This window comes from Peromyscus maniculatus, chromosome X (genome assembly GCF_049852395.1).
Source record: "Peromyscus maniculatus bairdii isolate BWxNUB_F1_BW_parent chromosome X, HU_Pman_BW_mat_3.1, whole genome shotgun sequence".
NCBI lineage: Eukaryota > Metazoa > Chordata > Mammalia > Rodentia > Cricetidae > Peromyscus > Peromyscus maniculatus.
In genome coordinates, this window is record NC_134875.1 from 30115895 (window position 1) to 30121614 (window position 5720).

General features: G+C 38.8%; 1 pseudogene across 1 annotated transcript; it reads left to right on the forward strand.

Annotated features, from left to right (window-relative positions):
* Nucleotides 1–794: 794 nt before the first annotated feature.
* Nucleotides 795–5231, forward strand: LOC102928828 (ras GTPase-activating protein-binding protein 1 pseudogene; annotated as a pseudogene). Its single transcript, XR_013047924.1, has one exon. The product of XR_013047924.1 is annotated as a ras GTPase-activating protein-binding protein 1 pseudogene (transcript).
* Nucleotides 5232–5720: the final 489 nt, after the last annotated feature.

Genomic DNA, 5720 nt, shown 5'->3' on the forward strand with positions numbered 1-5720 from the left:
ATGTTGACCTTCCCAACTGTTATTTATCTAGTTATTTATCCCTTCTATTTTGTCAGCATTGGATTAGTGCACTTTGAGCTCCACAGATTAGTTTACAAACTTTATTATTAGTTTATTTATTTTTGTTTTTTAAATACTTTATTTTAACTCATACGTATGGGTTTTTGTCTGCATAGCACATGTGAGCCTTCTAGAAGAGGATGTCAAAGCCCTTGGAGTTACAGATGTTGTGAGCCATCACGTGGATAGTGGGAACTGAACTTGGGTCCTCTTCAAGAACAGCAAGTGCTCTTAACCTCTGAGCCCTATTTCTCCAGCCTTATTTTAATTTTTCAAGACAGAGTTTTTCTGTGTAACAATCCTGGCTGTCCTGGAACTCACATTGTAAACCAGGGTGGCCTCAAAATCACAGAGATCCACCTATCTCTGCCTATTGAGTGCTGGGATCAAAGGTGTGTACCATTACACCTAGATAATCATTATTCATTTTTGATGAACTGATACCATTTCAAAATACGTGCTTTTGCTCTTATAATTGTTATCCATGTAAAGTTACATTTTCATGAGGGATGCCACCACCTCCTCTGAGCAGCAGCCCCAACCTGCTGCTCAGCCTCCCAAGGTTCCCTGAATCCTGAGGGGAGTGATTTAATGAAAGCATTCCATTTAGGACTGAATGTTGCAAGGTCTCTCACTCTCCACATTGTTCAGTAGTGGGTTTCTGTACTTGTTCCCATCTATTTCAAAAGAAGATGCTCTGATGATGGCTGAGCAAGGTAGAATCAAGTAAAGGGATGGTTATGGAGAACAATAGTCCCCTATGGGTCGGGCAGGAATTTGTGAGACTGGTTAAACTACCTGCTGTTTAACCAGACCCAGGACGTGCTGCATAGGTTTTATGGAAAGAATTCTTACAATGCCCACGGGTGCTTGGATTCCAAAGGGAAGCCAGTAGATACAGTCTTCGGGCAGATGGAAATCCACAGGAAAGCAATGTTACAAAACTTCACCAATTGCCACACCAAGGTTCACCATGTGGATGCTCACAGGACTCTGAATGATGAGGTGGCAGTCCAAATGATCACGCAATAACAATCAGGCTCTGCAGAGGTTTACACAGACCTTTGTCCTTGCTCCTGAGGGCTCTGTTGCCAACAAATTCTATGTTTATAACATCTTCAGATACCAAGATGTGGTCTTGGGGGCTTTGTCACTGAGCCTAAGAAGGATTCTGAGGAAAAAATAGGAACCTGAAAAAAAGACTGCAGACATCTGAGGTCATGCCTGATGATTCTGAAACATTCTATGATCAGACTGTCAACAATGATTTGGTGGAGCATTTGGAAAATCCTGTTGTGGAGCTGGAGCCAGAACCAGACATGCAGCTGGACTGGGAACTTGTGTCCAACATCCAAGGAGACAAGCCTGAGCCTGCAGTAGAGGAAGCTGCTCCTGAGGATGTGCAGAAGAGCACTTTCCCAGCCCCAGTGGACTTTACCCCAGCACAGGAGGACTTGAGAAAATTTTCTTGAGCATCTGTGACAAGTAAGAATCTCCCTTTCAGTGGAGCTGTTCCAATGATGGGGACATTACCTCATGTGGTCTAAGTGCCACCTTCACAGCCCTTACAGAAATCTAAGGCTGAATCTCAATTTCCACCACAAGGGCCTCAGAGAGATCAGGGAGTTCAAGAGGAATGGATAAATATCCCTCCTTAAAAGGAGCCCTCGTTAATCTGAGAGGCTAGTGAAACAGGCCATGTGGAATCTTGATGGATGGTAAGGCACAAGGTGACAGTCACCAACTCTAAATCAGGAACCTGCCACATGAGGTTGACAACTCAGAACTGATGGAATTTTTCCAAAATTACGGGAAAGTGGTGGAGCTGCACTTTAATAGTGCTGGGAAGTTATCCAACTTTGGTTTTCTTGTATTTGATAATTCTTGAGCCTGTTCAGAAGGTCTTTAACAATAGGCCCATCTTGTTCTGAGATGCAGTCGTCTGGATGTGGAAGAGAAGACTCATGTTGCCAGGGAAGGTGGTCTCAGGAATAAGAGGAGGCCCTCACCAGGAAGGCATGATGCAGAAACCAGGGTTTGCCATGGGCAGGAGGATTGCAATTCCAAGGCAATGGATTACTTGGCCCTGATCTCCACACAGCACAGAGCCCTGGCTCCTGCAGAATGGTAAAACCCTTCAACCAGCCTTTGGTGTCTCAGCGTGGTCTGCTATAAACTGCTTTGATTTGTACAGGTTTAATTTCACTTGTGTTCATGCTGTGTGCCCCATTACCCCAACTTTTTACTGCCCTGAACTTTTAGCCCTTCCCTTCCTGCTTTCTAGAATGATACCTTAGGAGGAATAGATATTTAAAGAAGAGGGAAGACTGACCTTCCTGCTCACGATACAAACTGGAGTTTAACAGCAATATCCCTAGGAGTGCATCTTGCTTTTCACTAACAGTAGATGTTTCATTTCTTGGGAGACACAGGATTTGATAAACATTTTGGAAGCAAGAAAAAAATCCATATTATTTGTCAGATGTCAGTACTCCTTTTTTATGTTGGAAAAGTTCCTTTTGGCAACTGCTGCTGGGTCCCTGCTAGTGTGGCTAACTGAAAAAAAGTTGTTTCCAGAACTTTGTCCTATTGACTTGTCATTAGCAAACAGTTCTAAATTTCCATTTATACCATTGGATTTTATTGATGTAGCCTGTTGATGTCTAGAACACAGCTAAAGACTTTTGTTTTAGACTATTACGGCTTTTTTGTTTTGTTTTGTTATTCTTGTTTTGTTTTTTAAATTTTGTTTTTGAGGTTGAGTTTTTCATGTTTTATTTGTATGTTTTTAAAAAAGAAAAGGAACAAAAAAAACCCACAAGAAAATAAACCTGCCAAAATCTGATAACAAAACCAAGTAAAACTGCGCCTTCTATTTATCTTTGATACCAGTTCCAGCAATTGTTTAAAGAAAGCTAATAAAGATTCTATATTTGTGTTAGAAAAATGGGTGGTAAAAGAGTTAATTTGCAAAACTGAATTCCTAAAGCAAGGTAGAAAACAGAGACACTTAGCCTGAAATACATAGCAGAGAAGCCTTGATAAAATGAAAGGCAAGATCCAACAATTGAACTGGACCTCTGATCTCTACACTTATAATATGGCAAGCAATCTTCCAAAAACAAAAATAAATAAGTAAAAAAAAACACAAAATAAATGAAAATTAATAAATAGTGAAATTAAAACCTTAAGTTATGAAGAGATGCCCATGTTTTTACTTTTACTAGAGATTTATATTTTTCTACTACATTCTAGCATTCTACAATTCTGACCTTAACATTTCTTCATCCTTTTTGAAGAACACTTTTCCACATATAAATTTTTGGTTACTTATTTTTCTTTAAAAACATTAAAAATATAAACCACATTTGTTTGTCCTCCAAAACTGCTGGAGAAAATTTTGCCAATAGTCATTTTGAAATTGCTTTTACTGAAAAATAACTCCACTATTTTCAAAGTATTCTATTGTCTATGTGTTTTCATATAGTTATTGTATTAGTTACTTTTCTGTTGATATAATAAAACACCATGACCAGGGCAACTTATGGAAGACTTTGCTTCCACTTAAGTTTCTAGAGGATTAAGAATCCATCATGAGGGAGTCAGAATTCCTTCATTTGCCTGAGTTCCAAATTCCTCAAACAACCCCCACAAAATTACTTCACTATGCTCATTCTGGGTCAAGAAAATGAATTAGAAACAGCTGTTGACTCCCTGAACTAAAAACTATGCAGTATGAGAATAACAGTAAGAAAAAATTTCCAGCAATTTTTCTATTATTTCATGTCTGATTTTTCTTACTTTATCAAACAACTTGTTACTACAGACCTTTGACTATTATGCAAGTGCTAATTATTTTTCTTTTCTTCCTATATGAAGAATTTACTTTCGATTTTACTTTTATTTTTGAGTGGAAGAAGGATTTATTTTTAGCTCTTTAAAATTTCTTTTGGGATCCCCTGCTTCACCAGAAGACATGTGGCCACCAGAATTCCAGGTAGGTTGTCCACCCTCAGACCTCCCCCATTCTCTCAGTATACCCCCAACACTATCCTAAATCCACTTTCCCCTCCTCATCACTGTCTCTCAGCCCCCAACTCAGGAAAAGAACATAATGCTTGATAAGAAACCATTCCCTACTCCAGAATTTCAAGTAGCTGCCAACCCAAAGACCTCCCCTACTCTCTAGGTGCCCCCCACATCAATCCCTGCTCCCCTCCTCATCAACATGCCCCAGCCCCGAATCAGGAGAAGACTCTCTGCTTGACCAGAGGCCAAGACAGCATCCAGAAATCCAGGTAGAGCAACTGCCAGTAGACTCCTCCCCACTCTCTCAGAGCCCCCAACTACTCCTTAGCACCATGTCCCAGATGCCATCTTGGGCAGAAGCCTCTCCTCAACCAGAGGCCACACTAGCCACCAGAAGTCTAAGAAACAACCGAGGTGGAGACCCCCTGCTCAACTATAGGCCACACTGGCCAGAAGACCAAGGAGGAAACAAAAATCAAGGAACAGAACACTCCTCCAACAAAGACAAACTCAGAAATAAGCACCTCGACATATAATTACCCCAAATCCAGGTGCCTAGATGCCAAAAACCATCAGCCAAGGCACTATATCACCATCTATCTCGTCTATCCTACTCCACCAAAACCCTCAATATTCCAACACAGCTGAAATCCAGGAAAAAGACCTTAAAACCAACTTTATGAAGATGATAGAGGTCCCTAAAGAGGAAATGAATAAAACCCTTAAAGAAATCAGTAATGTTTATGTTCAGGTACTGGTATCTTTTTGTTGAAAAATGTTCTAAGTGTTGGCTTTAAAGTAAATTTATCTTCAGTATGAATGTTTTATGAAAATTATAGGGTTCATGTGCAGAGTTTTTTTTATAAAATACTTTGTAAAAGTAATGTTTTCTAGCTTTTGCAGTACATATGTATGGTAACTTTAATATCCATGACAGTTAAAGCAATTAATTCATCACTTTAAAAACGCTATTTTTATGTCAGTTCAAGCAGGTATTTTCATGTTTTTGCAAAGTGACACATATTGATGGCTTCTTGATAAAGTGATGGGCATTTTGTAGCTTTTTAGAAACTTTGTATACATATGGTATCAATGAAAAATAAAGAAAATGAAAGTGTGAAAAAAGAGTGGTGTAAAAGTTGGAGGACTAAATAAATCCTTTAAAGAGAGCTAAGAAAACAAACAAAATAAGTTGAAGAAAATGAATAAAACAGTTCCATACCTGAAATGGAAATAGAAGTAATAAAGAAAATACAAATTCAGAAGAGTCTAGAAATGAAAAATCTAGGTAAGTGAACAGGAAAAATAGAGGCAAGCTTAACCAAGAGAAAACAAGAGATGGAAGAAAGGATCTCAGGCATTGAAGATTCAACAAAAGAAATAGATACATTGGTCAAAGAAGATGTTAAATCTAAAAAATTCCTGACACAAAACATGCAGGAAATCTGAGACACTATGAAAAAAAACCTAAGAATAATAAGAATAGAGGAAGGAGAAGAGTTCCAGCTCAAAGGCCCAGATATTATTATCAACAAAATTATAGGAGAAAATTTTCCTAACCTAAAGAAGGAATGGCCTATAAAGATACAAAAAGCATACAGAACACCAAATAGATTGGACAATGGACTGGG